At 42.8% G+C, this 17,170-nt stretch overlaps 1 protein-coding gene across 5 annotated transcripts in view; it reads right to left on the bottom strand.

The window, feature by feature from the left end:
* Nucleotides 1-10,424, bottom strand: part of plxna1b (plexin A1b) — a 176,727-nt gene extending 166,303 nt beyond the window's left edge. For 4 of the 5 annotated variants that reach the window (XM_013269156.2, XM_005469287.3, XM_013269158.2 and 1 more), the window contains exon 1: nucleotides 10,290-10,424. The gene's annotated coding sequence lies outside the window, so the exon portion shown is untranslated. Of the gene's footprint in view, nucleotides 1-9,526; nucleotides 9,643-10,289 lie in introns of those variants that run through there. The other variant, XM_013269157.3, reaches the window with a different exon arrangement.
* Nucleotides 10,425-17,170: the final 6,746 nt, after the last annotated feature.

The raw sequence follows: 17,170 nt of genomic DNA, 5'->3' as shown, positions 1-17,170 counted from the left end.
CAGCTGTGCTCTGAATAGGCCTTTAAATCACCCGGCCCAGGCCCTTTGATTGGTTGACCTCTCTGCATGATTAAACAGCCATTTTCATCACGTCCTCCATAGAAGAGTGACAGAAAGAGAAAGAGGGAGAGAGACAGACGCCGATAAGGGAGGTGAGCGAGCCCAACAAAATGGGATTTTACCACACTGATGATGACAGACATCTGGATCACACGGGGTGGGGGGCGGGCTGATACTCTACACAGTGATGGCTGGTGTGAAAAGCACCTGAAAGTTTAACATATGGCTCCGCTGAATATAGCTGGCACACTAGCTAACCACAAATGACATGACAGACATAATAATGTCTATATGACAATAAACTGCCACAATCACCTTTAAAAAAAAAAAGAAAATCTAATCTGACATTTTGTAAATACAAATTTTTCTTCATTTAAAAGAGTCAGTTTAATGCTCGTCTGAAAGGACCATACTATAATGTGTGAGATAAGATATCAGAGGGTCAGAGTTACCACTGCTGTGCACAGTGTCCACAATGATTTACTAAAAGCACTGTTCTAACAGTGGGAGAGTTTAATTTCCTCCTCTTCTCTGAAAACAAACCTCTCGTCCGATAAAGTCACCACCCCCTCATAACATCTGTTTGGCTTCCGAATAGAAAAAAAAAAGAGAGAAAAAAAAGCCGCAAAGCCAGTGTGGCGGGGTGGCACAAGCAACAGCAGCTGTTCCAGTGCTGTGTTCAGACTTTAATTAAAGTTTGAATCAGCTCCTCTCGATTTTTTGCCATCCTTCTTTCCCAGCACTCTCTTCTCTTCCTTGCCCTGCCTTGAATACAAAAGCTGCTCACTGCAGCAATATTATTTAATATTTTTCGATGCGAGCTGTCTTGTTGCTGTTCCGAGTTAGTTAGCGCTGCCAAGTTCCCTCCCTTATTCCTCGGCTGTCTTATTCTTTTCCCTCAGCTCTTTCTGGCCGAGGTGCAGGCTCTGGCGTCGTTTTGTTCAGATTCCTCCTATCCCGCCCTTTCACAAATCTAAACACTTTTATGTTGATGCAGCTACAAGGAGACTGGGAGATGGGCTACTTTTGAAAATGTGTCTGTGCTGTAGCCAAGTTTCACTGCCGCAGTGATTGTTGAGGGGAGAATGAGGTGTGTCTAACTGAAAAAAAAAGAAAGAAAAAAAGACTAAAAACAGCTTGTACCTTAAAATGTCTTCATGAGATGTGCGCCAGTGACTAAAAGATGCTCCAACTTGATGATAACTTGGGTTTGGAAAAAGTCATGTCAGACATGTCCATTCTAAATGTAACCACTGGTTTTGGTTATTGGTCATTCCATTGTTTTTGAGCTAACATTTGGTATTGCCTGAAGTGCCAGTTAGACAAATACGATTTGTCATGTGTCAGAGGACACGCATAGCATGTCTGCTGGTGCACCAGAGGCCATGTCAAGCCGATCCCGAGAACCAACTGAGGTCACACTCTGAAAACAATGAAGAGCTGAGCTGATCAACCAGAACAGCCGCATTCCTTCACATGCAATGGAAACCAAGGAAATCTTGGTGAGGCAGAGAGGGAGGACAGTCTCGAGAGAAAAGACTTTGAGTGAAAGGAAGCAACTCCTCCCAGCTCAAGCATATCACCAGGCACAAGCTCCACACCCCATTTCATTTGAAACGCAGTGCTGAGTGGTATCGCTGATGCATTCCTTCGTGTTTGCTGGCTGTTTCGTCACATGCTCTGCCTCATTATCCAGTCCAGAAAATCTAGAAGCTGAAAAAAAACAGACTCACTGAAGCAAAGATGCTCCTCGCTACTCTACGCCTCTTTATGTGGGGGCAGGCAAGCTGCTGACCAATGCGACAACTGCTGGAAGAAGAGGTCAGAGGTGACCAAGCTCAACTGAAGACATCATGGGATAGCAATGTGTTGCTCACATCCAGACCCATCCACATGCCCCTCCCCATAATGCAGTAGCAGCCCAGAGTTTCACCCCAGAATGGGCAGCAACAGAGCACTGGCAATAAAACCTCCATGGCTCTACTCCACCTTCAAAGTAGGGATCACTGTAACATTTGACCTCCCTTTTCCCACCCCTCCTCAAAGTTTGGAGCCCTGCTCCTCCTCCTGCTCTTCTTCTATTTCTGGCTACAACCTGCACTCCACCCCCTTCCTGGCGGTCCGCCATTGTCTGGCCTGGAGCACTTATTCCCAAAGTGCCCCTGTCGGTTTGCTTTTTCTCTGCAGGTGGTCGAGGACGGAGAGACAACTTAAAAGAACCCCCAGGATTTGTGCCGTTGTTACATGGAGGCAACACAGGTCTGCTAAAAGAATTGGACTGAGCAGTCACCAGTGTTCTGCACACCATGCTGTCTGCGGTTTTCTCCTTAACAAGGTATGTAAGGTAGAAAAGAGAGGGAAATGAGATTTTATAGTCCTCGAGCACATGGTTCCACTGACAGAAGAGAAGCAAAACAAAGTATTTCTGCAGCATACCGAAAACTTTCCTCTGAAGCTGTTAAATGCTAGGAAGGTGATCTAAGGTGCACAATGTGCATCAAGCTTTGAGTACGGCATAGTTCAAAAGTGAAAAAATACTATGCAAAAGAAAAATATTAAAACAACATTTTTCCACTGAGTGAGCTCATAAAATACACGCGTCTCATATCTGCATAACTCTGCAGCAGGTGAGCGTCGTATTACGGGGTAACCGTAGTCCCTGTGAAATCAGAAAAGTCCCTTGTACATGTGTCTATAGTCGACATGCTATGCAGTGGCACAATGCCAACATACAATAGAGGCCAGACTCAGTGGGCTACTCATCACTTCTCCCTCTTTAACCCTTTGTGAAGGGTACAAAGAAAGCTGACAAAGAGGCTGTGGAAATAAAAAAAGGGGTGAAGGTGTAGGATATTCTATGCTGCTTCTGCACCATTTTAAGAGGAGTTTCAGGCTACATTTTTTATCTGACAAGTCAGCTTCACCATAAGCACAGGGACATGAATATCAGGAAACCATTTCTTAGACAGACACATAACATTGTGATTAGGAGTGTGGAGTAAGTGGCCTGGTTTCAACTACAAACAGGGCTATTTACTGTAAAAGGTTTGCACTTTTATTTATGTTCCAGTTTTCTTTAAAAAAAATATATTTCAGTGGTTCTTTTGGAGTGCTGTTTTAACAGAAATCATTTTTCATCTGGGCTAGAGTTTCAAGAGAAGCAATACTGCTTTTAACCATAGCTTAAAAAAATTGAGCTTGTCCCAAAACCTGACAGGTCCCACTTGGCCCTGTTTTAGAAAATTGGCTACTGGGAGTTAAACATGGGGAGGTGAGAAGCTGGGAAGCGCTCCAAAGTGATTTAGGCTAAAGCTACTCAAAACCTACCCTTCTTTTTGCAGCTGAAGTGGGATAGCATAGCGGATTTAAGAAGGCTAACTGCCTTTTCTGTTATGTTGAAAGAGCAAAATGTTTTTTCTTTTTTTCTCTGTCCCCATGATTGACTGGTTTTCTGCGAAGAGTCTGCCCTCTCCAAACACACACACAGACAAACACACACACACCAAGCTAGCCAAAAGCACCAGCCGACATCTAATGAGTGCCAAGCACTCAGGGGAAAAAATTACTGGTAAACAAAATGAATAAATGAGCACTTATCTCCATCTGGTAAACACACATGCAGGTGCTGACATCAGAGTGTATGGTTTATGAGGCATAGCGTGCGTGTCCGTGTGTGTCACACAAACCTGAACGCAACTAAGGGACTAGAGAGAGGGTACATCTACCTGTGTCCTACATGGATATGCACACATTTCTTCAATGCCCACCGCTGCCTCGGGGGCACAGCCACCAAACTGCTGACCTCTGTGGAATGAGTTGTCCTTCCTTCCGCTAACATGGAGGTTACTGCTAGTCCCCAACACAGACACAATAAAGAGCCCAGACAGGCATCTAGCTGATTTACAGGCTAGCCCACAGCCATGTGGCTCTTTTCAAAAGCCTGCCTTCTATTAGTCTTATTTACATGGCTGGGGAGTACAGACCATTTGAATTATTTAAGATTCCCCTTGGTAAACACAACAGAAACCAGGAGGGGGTGTGTGTGTGTGTGTGTGTGTGTGTGTGTGTGTGTGTGTGTGTGTGTGTGTGTGTGTGTGTGTGTGTGTGTAAAGCAAGTGGAAGGATGCAAGACAGCAATAACGACACAGCAGATACTATGACTGAGATGGATGAAAAAGAAGTACGCAATTATGAGTTACTGCACCATTACATTAATCAAAACATTCAATAACTACATGCCAGTGAAAACTCTTCACCATTTCATCTCGTTCACCACAGTGGAGAGTTACCTTACATTAAACCTGAGGTCTTTCCACTCTCACGTGCACAAATATGTTAAGATAGCACCCTCTATACAGTGTGCACATCAACGATGCGCTGCTTATCTCAATGCAAATACATGCACAGGCACACACCCACAGTGCACTGCCTCCTCTCTCACACAGTGGTTCTCATTAACAAGCCAAACATGCCTGAAGAGGCAGACAGACTCTAGTGAGCACAGTAAACAACCAGTAGGCTCCCTCATCTAAACTGAGACTATCTCAGCATCCGCAAGACACAATTTCTGCCAGTTATACTGACAGGCTCCAGATAGAAGCCATTCAAAGGTCAGATTTTTGCCCTATAAACTAGGGAAATTGGTTGTTCCTGCTAAGAGTAAATTTAGGAAGGCAGACACTAGGGGTATGTGGGATACCCTCTATGTCTGTGACTTAATTCTCAGTCCTAACACACTGTTCATAAAAGAAAAATAAAAAAAATTGAGATTCACATTAAGTAACAATAACTATGATTCTAGGAAGCCTCACTTTACAGATGCTAATCCAGAAAAATATTAAGTGCAACTCAACCTGTCAGATGCACACCTCATCAATAAAATTAGAAAACAATATAGATGACATGTTTAGGTGATGTCTTGTATTACAGGAAGGAATTTCCAGATCAATATCAGACTCGCTCTCTTTTCATAAGAGAAAAAGCAACAAGAGAAACCTTTTTTCTTTTCCTATTTTTGTCCGTCTGCAACAATCAGACCCAAGCTGCCCGTCTGAGTCAGTGTCTGATGGGGGAAGACAGACTGCTGACAAGAGCATTAGCCTGCCAGGTAGGAAGCCTCATATGCTGAGGTTGTGCCCACTAGCTGCAGGTGTAGTGGGATTCTAGACAAGGCCACTAGGTCAGAAGTGGAACGAGCTTAATTCTGCATCGCTGGGTCCTTCGGAATGACTGTAACTCAATCCAAGTAGTGACATGCTGGGGGTCGAGGGTCAAATACAGCCAATGACACTGGTTCGCTTTGGTTGGGATGAGAGTCTTTCCCACAAATGAAATGAGGGATTGTCAATTTGACTTTGTTTGAAAATAAACTCATCGCAGTATTGTCCTCGAGAAATGAGAGTATGCACATAACAGTGAACGACAAAATTTGTTCTTGCCCTACTTAAGTCAGTCTTGTCCCTCTGCCTCGGATTTCAAGCAAACCAACCAACAAGTCTTTGAACAAAAAAGGGGGCCATGTAAACTCTGTTCCCCAACATGCAGCACAGACTAACACTGCAGCTTCTTTCAATTTGCAGCCAGATTAGCAGGAGTGTTTTTGATACTGTCAGAACGGCAGAGATTTTTCTATTCCGAGTTGTCTTGAGTGAGTGGCCTTTTCAGTGCCTGCTTCAAAAAGCGTCCCTGTACCCGAGCAGCTGTCACTTTCAGCAGGCACTGAGGAAGACGGAAGCGGGGGAGGGGTCCTTTGAAGAAACGGTTAAAAGTGAGCGATAAAAATAAACTGGGAGAGAGGAGAAAATTAATTATACATAACAGACAGTTCACTTGGATGAGCACGACGGAGAAACTAAAGCTGCCTTCCTCAAAGAAAGAAAAAAGCCATTTTCAGACTGCAGACATTTCTGCTCTGCTCACAGTGGTCATATTGAATCGGCTATACTATAGTAAGGCATGCAACAAGGATTTTGGTTTTTTTTAAATGGTCAGAGCATCAAACAGTACAGCCCGAGCCTTCATTTTAAATTCTCCACAGCCACTCACTTTATGCATCCTTTGTAGTTCAGCCACTTTCCCAAGACCAAAATAAAGCTGTCAGACCTGATCCCCCCCCCCAACACCCCCTAACACACACATACACACACTTCTTTTTTTTTTTCTTTTTGCAAAAAATTTGATGAAGCTTGCAGATAGCTCAGTCTACCTTTAAATTTGCCTCTGATTGGCACTGATGAGGGTTTATGCTGCTGGCTCACCTGCAAACTCACCTCTTGATATGATTCGTAATGCACCAGCACTTTGTAGTTCAACACCGCCCACTGACTCTCAATCCCAGCTTCTTATTTGGGCCAAATGGAGGTCATTCCTATTTGAGCAGTCAGTCAAGACAGGCCCGCCAGGTATTGGCGAGTGAATTTATTTCATATTAAGGCTTGTCGGCTGGATAGGTGTTAGCACCATGAGAGCTGTGAGTGTGTGTGTGTGTATATACACAACATGGCCTTCGGGTAGAGCCCTGCTGCTGGACCCTCTTTCGTGCTTTTTAATATTGCTGCTGCTGAGTGGCTCCTCACCTCAGGGCATCACAGAAACCCTGGAGAGCCTAAGTAAAATACTGATGGAAAGACAGGAAGGGAAAGCCTCAGAAAGAGATAGGGAGGTGACCGACGGAGAGGCTGGGCAGGACGTGACGGAAGCAAAGAAGGAAGGAAAGATCAAGACGTGCAACGAATTTAATAAATAAATAAATAAATAAACACTAGTTTAACAGAACCCAGCAGGCAACATACCTCTGCCTAACCTCTTTAGCAAGACTGACACAAATGAAAACTCATGTAATAAAAACATGCCATCTCCAACGGCTGTGATATGAAAACAGATATTGCATTACAACATCACTCAGCCAAAAAAGCCCTCAGTCACACATGGGGGGGGGTGGGGCAGAGTTCACACTACTGTGTATGTGACACTCTCTAACATAACCACTGTTTCAGTTCAAGAGGGGATCCCGTTTCAGTTAGTAGTAAATGCTTCTTCACTGAGCCAAAGGGGCATCAATGGACAGGCACTGGCAAACAATGAAGACTAGTCATCTCGTAAATGAAACATAGTGAAGAGCCAGTTGTGAAACAGACAGAGAAGCCTGGCCTGGCCTGCTAGTGCACGGTCTCTCTCTAGGAGGAGGAAGAGGGAGACCAGAGGAGAGGAGAATCGGCATGCAACCTGACAAGGTGTAACTTTGCTGGAGAGGAGGGAAAGTGTTCGATTTGGGGGGTGTCGGTGGCAAGAATGGACTAGGAAAGAAAGTCTGAGTGGCAGCACGAGGCTAGAGCCAGGAAGAGCAGCAGAAATGTGGAGGCCGAGAGGAGGAAATGCTTAAAAGTTGAGGATGTTACACTGGTCAAACATTGAGGAACACCGGAAAAGGACCTGGATTCTGCAGTGTAGCAACACACACACTACAAACTGTGAGTGCAAACACAGTGCATATATCTGCCCACTGCATGAAAGCCATGAATCACAGTGCAGCGTACCCTCAAGAATACAGTTACACTGTGGAAGTCCTTTCCCATATATAAACAATTTCCTTAACCCAGTGAAGTAGTTTTTCACTCCAGCTGAGAAAGTCCCATGTGTGTCTGCAGGAATTTATTTCAAATCCTTGTTTTTATTTCCTTTTCTAAAATCCTCCATCAATATAAGCAGTAAAGCAAAAATATATCAAGCTCAGTCTTACAGCATGCCGAGATGCAATTCAGTCCTCACCCCTCTGCTTCGTCATCCATCTACAATCTAATTAGACCTTAAATATGCCGCTCACTGAAACGTCCGGAGGAATGCGATGTGGGGGGAGCCACACAAAGGCCGGACCAGAGGGGTGCAAAGAGCACATGTCAGCTCGAATTCCAAAGTTTGGACATCACAGATTTACCCTTCACAGCGGCAAATGGCAGCAGGCAGACTGGACAGGGCAGACTTTGAAAATTCATGACACCGCTGCTCTATTGTGGGGCAGATCTGTATCATAATTAGGGAAGATTGAGGCAAATTGCTTGTAATTTTCTGGCTGGGTTGCCAGCTTTCATGTTAATGCCGTACAAGATGACATTTGGACTAGTGGGAACTTTTTGAAACAACAAAGAAACAATCACATAGGTGAGATCCTCCCATTTCTCATAGATTAGGGTCAAAACAGGCAGTTGTTTGGGCATGTCTAAACATGCACACGTGTAATCATGAGCCTAGTATTATATCCGTAATCACTTGAAGATTTTTTTTTGTCACTAGGAGAACTACACTGAGCATTTTGTCATTTCAAGCCCCGTCGCTGCTAAATAAGAAAAAGGTCATTGTTTGCACAAAAAAAGTCAATGATGCCTTTGGTTACATTACTGCCATTCCTCCCTGTCAGTCACACGCTGGTGTGAATAATGCCAATTTTGATTTTGACATGTTCAGTATGCTTGTGTTGTGCGGCTGGTGAGATGTCCCTGGTCCTGTGGTTAAGTGATTTAAAGCCTTGTGTCTAGGCACCACCTCTTAAACAAACACTCATGTCATGGTTGAAATCCCACAGTATTTACATGTGAATGCATGTCATTTCATTGAACTGTCAATAACAAACTGTTGCTTCGCTGATCTCAGGCCAAACAGGGTCACGTCACCTCTAATACAGAATTATGCCAGGGGGTGCTCAAGGGGTGCCACATGTAGTAAAATCCTCCGACCGGGTTCCACGATGTGCAGATGATACACCCACGCACAAATATTTAAGAAACACAGATGTGACTTTTCTCATTAAGCCCCGGTCTTGCACCCCACCACCCCGAAAAAAAGGTTAAAATTATCTCTAAGCCTTTACTCATCTAATATGATTCATGAATGCATGTTTAAAACGGGCTCCAAATGAATTCACGCTGCGTGCGGGGGTCGGGGTGTGTAGACTAATTTGGTTAACCAGGATTTGATTAAAAAATAGAACTGAGGAGAATCCGATAGAGCAATGAGAGCATTTTCAATAGCTGACAACCGATGCGCACTCAAACACACCCACAGACAGCCCTCACCACTCCATCCCTGCTCAGAAGAGAGGAATTCAATTGCCGTCGAATAACAAAGCTCGCAAATTGCCTCAAACTGGTTTGCAGATTAATGGCCCCATCACATCACGCCGACATACAATTTCTAATTATTTCAAAGCTAATATGGGAATCGATTTATTTATTTGTTTTTTTTAGAAGGGGTGGGGGGGGTACTACCTTCTTCCCTAGAGAAATCTAACACAACTCCTCCCTTAGGTCCATTTAAGAAAGCCGAGGCAGTCAAATAACCATAAACATGCAAAAATAAATAAATAAAATCTAAAAAATAATAATAATGATGAAATGTTTAAGGCCAGGCAGACTCTTCTAGACTTCCCCCGATTATTTACCCAGGCGACAGTGAGTGTCAGCTCCTTGAATACCTGTAATTATGTATGGTGGTGGCATTCCTCCTCCGAGGCAATGCAACCGCCCTGCGCACTCTGAGCCAGATTAGGCTGCGAGCTGGTCCGTGTCGCCCGGTGCCGGTAGTTTGCTTTTCCCCCCTGCTCCTTTTCCCATTCTCCCAAAAACTCTTATTTTTAATTCAACAGCCGTGCTTCAAGCAGAGAAAAACTCAATACACTGCACCAAAACCCGCGGATACTTAAAAAAACCCGCAACCATCCCCTTTTTCCCTCAAAGCACCAGGTGTTCAGCGCGAGGTAATTAAAGAGAAAAAAAATGCTCGCGGTAATTGAGTTAGTTAGCTAAAGCGTCGCACGAGCTCAAAATATCCGCAGTTTTAACAGTTTGTGTGTGTCTGTGTGTGCGCTTCTGTGTTTCCAATCCGGCTGGTGGTCACACCGGGCGCACATTCAACACAGCGCAACACAGAAACGCAAGCCTCCACACACCAGCACACACCTAAATAAGTAGATATCTCTCTACAGGTCCTCCGTCCGCACGGCTTTCCACGGCTGCCTTTGGTCGGAGCCACAAGCCTCCACCTTTCTCCCCGGCAAACTCGTGGAGAAACCACACGGCGCGAGCTGGGAAGACGTTGGGAAAAGAGACGAAACACAACCCCAAACTCACCACACGGCGTCAATACAGAAGGGGGGCAAATGTAAGCGCAATATTTCCACCAAAAACTGCTCCTTCCACGCGAAAAGAGCCCTGCTCCAGAGTTTTCGCGGTACTTACGGGTTCAAGTGATCCTTCGGGTAGATATCCTCGCCATGGTTTTAAATTCCAAAACTTGGGGACATTTCCACACTGGTCACAGAGCGGCCCTGCTCTCTCTCCGGCAGCTCCCTGCGTGTGAATGGAGCGGAGAGGAGAGGAATGCAGCTCCGGCTCCAGGAGTAGGACGGAGGGAGGGAGGGAGGGAGGCGCTCTGCCGCCGCTGTCCCTGCCGATGCTGCAGTACCCAAACAAACCCATAGAGGGCTTCCACTGCTTTATAATGTGAAGGCTGGGGAGACCTTTACATTACATTCATAATTTGGCCAATCTCAGCTTCCACGCGTGCAAAACTTTTTTTTTCACGTTTTTAATTGAATTGTAATTATGTACTATTATGTTCGTACACTGTTAATTATTTGGCTTTCTGTATTTCCTCCTTCTCAGTTGTAGGTAATTAGGTAGTGGCAGGCTCTGTAAATGAATATTTATATCTACTTAATAAAAATGTAAAAAGAAATGCTATACTGTTTTTATATTTTGCTTCCAAGGAGTCAGAGTTTCTTGTAATGTTTTTAAAGCAGTCTTGAGCAAGGTCTTTAAAAGTTGTTCTTTGGAAGTTGGCTGCAGTTCTTGTATCTGACCATTTTCAGAGAATTTTGTTTGTTTTTTTAAGTCACTTAACACTGACCTATGAATCATTCAAGCATAAGAAAAGACCATAACTCAAGGGATGAGCAAGTCTTGTAACTACACATAGCAGACAACTTAGCAAAGCAGCAATTTTAAATTGTGTCTTTAGGCACTTTGTTACTAGCAGCCTGTCACAAAAGCATGTAATTTGTTCCCATTTCTTTAGTCGATTATATGAAAAATACCAAAGATAACACAGTTTGACAGGCATAAAATAGTATTTTTGCACCAACAAGGTGATTCTCATAGAGTTATTAGCTGAAAACTTGGCACATCTCAGCATGGTGTGTAGCATGTCCTTTAAAAAACTGACAAACCTGGACAAGTGGAGGACAAAAGAAGAAGTGGCTGACCTAAAAAGCTATTTACAGCAGATGATGGTATCTGAAAGTCATGTTCTTGAGAAACAAAATTACAAAATCCAAAAAAGATCTCACACAGGACCTGAAAGATGCAGCTGGACCTTCAATTTTTCTATGTACTGTTTTCTGAAGCCTCATCAGAAATAGTCTCAGTGGAAAGGTGGCTGCCAAGAAGCTATTCTTAAGGAAGAGAAATGGGGAAATTACACAGGAACTGCACTGAAAGTCAGTGGCAACAGGTCTGATGGAGTGCTGAATTACATTTTTTGGTTCAAATGATCATCAGTATATATGGAGGAGGTTCAGCATGGATCAAGACATTACATAAAGAAATGACAAAAAAGCTCTTCTGAGAAAGTTTGTGTTATATTTAAGAATAAATGTTGACTTTCAAGCTCATGCAAACTGTTAAAAACTTAGTTTTCACCCTATATACTTTATTTCCATGTATGTTTGCACAAGTTTCAGTGAATCCTGCACCAATTCCCCATTTTCTTGGTAAAATATAAAGAAATGACTTTAGTTCAGTTTAATTATATTTAATTAACATAAAATAAAGAGAACAAGAAAATCTGGAGCCCACTTAAAATATAATCATGGGCATTGTTACTGTCAACTACCACTCGAGCAATCACAACTAATCACAGTTATGAAAGTCATTTTTATCACAGTTATTATTACCTTGATAAATATGTTTCACAGGGGGAAAACCCAGGCAGTACTGTGTGGGAACACGATAGTGGTGATGACAGGAGTGGACAGAGTGACAACAAATATTTGCAAGACAACCAATTGACATTAAAGCCCTGACAGGCACAGTTTATCCTGTTGCAAGACATTGCATACCTGCAGGTTGTGAGCAGAAAATCTAAATTTACAGTGAATGGTGTTCAAATTAGAAGTTGCCCGGGAGATGATCGAGGACAGATTTTAGTTGTGAGCTCCACAAAACAAGGCAGACTTCTAATTAAATGAGGAGGCCCGAAGCCTGCCTGTCATGTCCCATCAGCTGACACATTTGCACAGCCTTACTTGGACTCAGTGTCACTTTGATGACAGATTTTCAATACAAACTGCCCCTGTAAGCCTATACCCCAACCAACTTTTAATTCTTCCTCTTCTCCTATGATATTGAACTTCACAATGGCGAAAGCGACCTTCAAAGCTTTATTTCAATATTCCTCGAAGAGCGGGTGAATATTAGGAGCTTAGGAAAGTCATGTTTTTGGGCCCTTTTCCATGATGTCTGTGCAGCAAGGAAGCTTTTGGGATAACTGAGTTATTCAAACAGGCAGCTCAGGTTACCAATTGCACTCAGGAGAGCAGAGACCAAGATCTGGCACTAACCACACCACCTGGCCTCACGAGCTGTGTGTGTATCTAAGTGTGAGAGGGTGAGAACGAGTGTTTCACAGAGGCGGATGCAATGTGTGTTTTTGATTAAAAACAACACAGACGTGTGGATGCCTGCACGTTAGAATAGGAGAGTAGCTGAGTTTCGGCACTTGCCAGAAAATTTCCCCCACGTCTATCAAACCTCGCAGCTTTTCAGTAGTAGTCAAAAAGCCCACTGTGTGCCTTTAGAAACAATTGGTTTGGGCACACTAATACTAAAAGATTAGCCTCACTTAACATGTGAAAGGCCTCTGGACAAAACCTCTATCTCGCAGTTAAACAGTAACACATTGATTAGCTTTGTATTAGTGTGACTCACGTCTGTCCAGTTCACTTCAGGCCGGGTGCAAATTCTCATGGGAAAATTCTTCATGAAGTATGAAATACAATAGGGTTATGTGAGCCAGAATGGCCATTCGCTTCCTCTGTCTTCCACTGAGCTGTTTGATGAGTTCTGGTTGCATATTAATACAGTAATAAATAAAGACACAGCACTCCAAATATGCTTAAACAAAAAAACTCTGCCCTTTCTGTGCACATACCTACAGTGCAAACCAAAAGCTGTTTTGTCTATAGTGCTCAGTGGTGGTATTTTTTTTAATGAGCCTGATTAATCTTAGCTGTCATGACTTCACTAGATAGTGCACGGGTCGAGTTGCTTGGGCTGAAAGCAGTGAGAATATAAAATAAATGCACGCATGGCTGTTTGGATGCTTTGCTGCTGTTTTGCTCTCTACTTGTTTTGTTTATTTAATATATATTCATGTAGTATTAATGGGCCTGAGTTTGGCAAGAAGAGCAAATATTTTAAGTGAGCAACGAGACACCAAGAACTGTTTGAAAAGAGTGAAAAAGAGCGAAAGTACACAAAGTGTGCAATCACACAGACGCACATAAATGCAGTTTTGTGCAAACACTCCAACAAGCAAGGATGTTTGCATCATTACTATATACACAAACAGATCCATTCACAGATCTCACATCTTTTCTGTCTATAAAACACAAAAGGCTGCTTTTATACACGGGGAAATGATCACACTCAGATACAATGACAGTACCTTGAATTTCCAGTTATTCCTGACAGACAGATAACAGCAGATTAAAATGTGCTCCGGAGACACAAAAATAAAAGAGAGACGGAGAAAACTTTGTTTTAATTCTCATAAAGTGAAAGAAGATCACTGTTTGTTCTTCTCTAGCAGTCGATGCCATCTCTTTTACTGCCCATGAAACCCGATCCTTGGTACATAAAAGCCAAAAAAACATCTGATCTGTGCCAATTAGGCGCAACTAATCAGATTTGAACCAGGGAGTGAAGTGCAGCTTTGGTAGCCTTGTAACCTGAGGTGGCACAGCTCGGGCTAAACAGGTAATGAGCCATTAATTGGCTAACAACAAGATGGCTGACTGCTGGGTAGCAGGGTTACAGGATATCATCTGGCTAAACCTGTCTGATCTGTTTGTACAGTCACTTCAATCCTATTTGAGCTCTCGGGATCTTCGGCCATTATGGAACTGTGCCATCTGTGCCCTCCACCACCAGATCAGGACAAACAGAAACTTTTTGAAACGTCTGTTTGAAGCCAAGTTAAAATAACAAAACATAACTATCTGTCTTGATCATTTCAGGCAATTGAAGATGTTGATGTTAGAACAGATTATAACATTTAGAACAGTCATAATGAGGTGAAGTGTTCATTAAAATAACGCAGTCCAACACTAATAGTACAGAAAGGTACACAGAAGCCCAGAGCTATTCATTCATCAAAACTGTCCCAGAATTCTTTGCTCTGTTGTTCAAATATAATATATATATTATGGAGGGACAAGACAATTTTCTAGGCTTCATTTATAAACTTCGACCACTTTCATGAGTGAAAAATATTACATTACACTCACATATTCACGCCGTCATTTGCCTGTGATGAACATATACATTTTCATTAGGTAGACCTTTTCAACTGCTCATTAATGCAAATATCTAATCAGCCAATCAGATGGCCACAGCTGATTGCATATTAACATGCTCAAGGCAACCTGCTGAAGTTCAAATTAGCACCAGAATGGGGAAGAAAGGTGTTTTAAGGAGGCATGGTTGTGTCTTGCCAGACAGGCGAGTCTGAGTATTTAAGAAACTGCAATGAGCTGCCTTGTTGATGCCAGAGGTCAGAGGAGAGTTGCTAGGCTCCTTTGAGTTGATAGGAAGGTAAAAATAACTCGTGTCAACTAAGAACAGGAAACTGAGGAAACAGATGATTGGAAAACATTGTCTTGTCTGATGAGTCTTGATTTCTTCTGCAAAATTCAGATGGTAAGGCCAGAACTTGGCATAAACAACGTGAAAGCATGGGTGCATCCTGCCTTGTATCAACGGTTCAGGCTGGTGGTGGTGTAATGGCGGGTATTTTCTTGGCGCACCTTGGGCTTCTTGGTACCACCTGAACATCATTTAAATGCTACAGCCTACCTAGTTGCTGACCATCTTCATCACTTCATCCCATCTTCTGATGGGTGTTGATAACACACCATGTGAGAAAGCTCCTTAAGAAACTCTTCCACAGTCACCAGATCTCAATCCGGTCGAGCACTTTTGGTACATGGTTTAACGCGGGATTCACATCACGGATGTGCAGCAAATGTGTGATGCTATCATGTCAATACGGGCCAAAATATCTGACGAATGTTTCCAGCACTTTGCTGAATCTGTGCCATGAAGAATGAACACAGCTCTGAGCTCTGGATCAGAGCTACTAACATGATGTAACTGATAAAAAAGGCTGGTGAGTACATGATAAGATCAGTGATCTCAAACTAACAGTGTGATGTAATGGTTAAATGAAACACAGACAAACTTCCCCCTAGTTTATTTGCATACAGTACACCAGTGTATACTTTTGTATTATGTTACACGCTGATTCTGAAGAGGCAGTCACATGAGTGTATTGCCAAGCACAGCTTTCCAGTTACTAGCTGCAAAACCCATCACCTGTGATGTATGCGATCACTACAATAGCTTAGTGCTTTCCTAATATGAACAAACAACTTTATTTCCATTAGTAAACACCACAGACATGCACATTTTTAATGCCCTTCTAAATTAAAGCTTCTGAAAGTTTACATCTATTGTACGGCATCCGTTCATGGCAAAGGGAATCAAATTGTATCTGCATGCACATGTATTAAGTTAAATGTTGTTTTTCATTGCATTTAAGTAAATTGCAGGATCACACCTGGGCTTGTTAGGAACGATACTAATCAAACAGTAACACGAGGAGAAATCAAGAAAGTCATTAGGGGATTGAGAAACCTGGAGTTGCTGGAGGTTAAATTGTTTATGCATTATAAGATTATGCTTATGCAACTGTTGTGAAATCGTAATGTCTTAGTAAGGTAATATGAGTTAAGAATACTTCCACCTTAATTATTCATTCAGTTTGCATTTCAGTTGTGGGAAACCTTAAGAGACTCTGGAGACTTGCTCTTTAAAATTGCTGCAACCTTATAGGCAGGCTCATTGGCCATGATTTAATGTGCATCTTTTCATAGACCTCAGTTATCAATTAACTGTAAGTGTACACCACTGGGAATATCCTCAGTCGTGCCTGCCACATTAACATCCATTAGAAGTGAATCACCTGTCTGTGCTAGAGCTCCTCATCTGCTGAATGTTTTCCTCTGGGCTGCAATCTGTCATAGTGGGGGAAAAAGACTGGTGAGATAAGAAATTGCTGCAGCTTGTGAATCATTTTAAGGTGCTCACAAATCTCAGAATTAACAGTTTGCTTCACACCAAATGAGCGCCGAGCCCGAAGACTTATTATGAATGTGGCAAGGGAGCATGGCCACCACAAAAATACAGCAAATTTGTAACGATGACGGTTTGTGATTTCACCCCTGATGGACCTTATTAAGTTCTAAATTGATAAAGTAGATTCTCCTCTTCATGAATATCGAAGAGCTTTATAGAAAAACAAATACGAGTCGTGTAAATGCAGTGGGGAACAGAAATACACAATAGTGCATGGAGTCAATTAGTGGCAGAAATGCTATGATGTATGTAATTAGTATCAAAAACAGTAACAACTTTGATATTACTTGAGTGTTGCAGCGTAATTAGAAGCATGTTGTACCAGAAAGCACACCTCATAAGGCACCGGAAAACACAACACCATTAATTTTCCACGTGCTGTGCTGGGCATGCAAACAGTAGGTTCCTCTATGGTTGGCTGTTTAGCAGCAAAGCTTTTCTTCTCCTCATGCCCAGCTATTTTTTGAAAGAATGCATTTGGTGCAGAAATTTTTGAAGTACCCAATCATAATTAAAATCTAGGTGAGGCAAACTGAACCTAATTAGTTACAAACAGCCTCTTTGTGTCATCTCTCAGCTGCCATCAAACACTTTATGTGGCCCTTCTCTGCTGGCTTCTGAGGTGCGCGCCTTGGGGTGCTCAT

The sequence above is a fragment of the Oreochromis niloticus genome, linkage group LG5, assembly GCF_001858045.2.
Source record: "Oreochromis niloticus isolate F11D_XX linkage group LG5, O_niloticus_UMD_NMBU, whole genome shotgun sequence".
Taxonomy (NCBI): domain Eukaryota; kingdom Metazoa; phylum Chordata; class Actinopteri; order Cichliformes; family Cichlidae; genus Oreochromis; species Oreochromis niloticus.
This window is presented reverse-complemented; position numbering and strand designations above follow the sequence as displayed.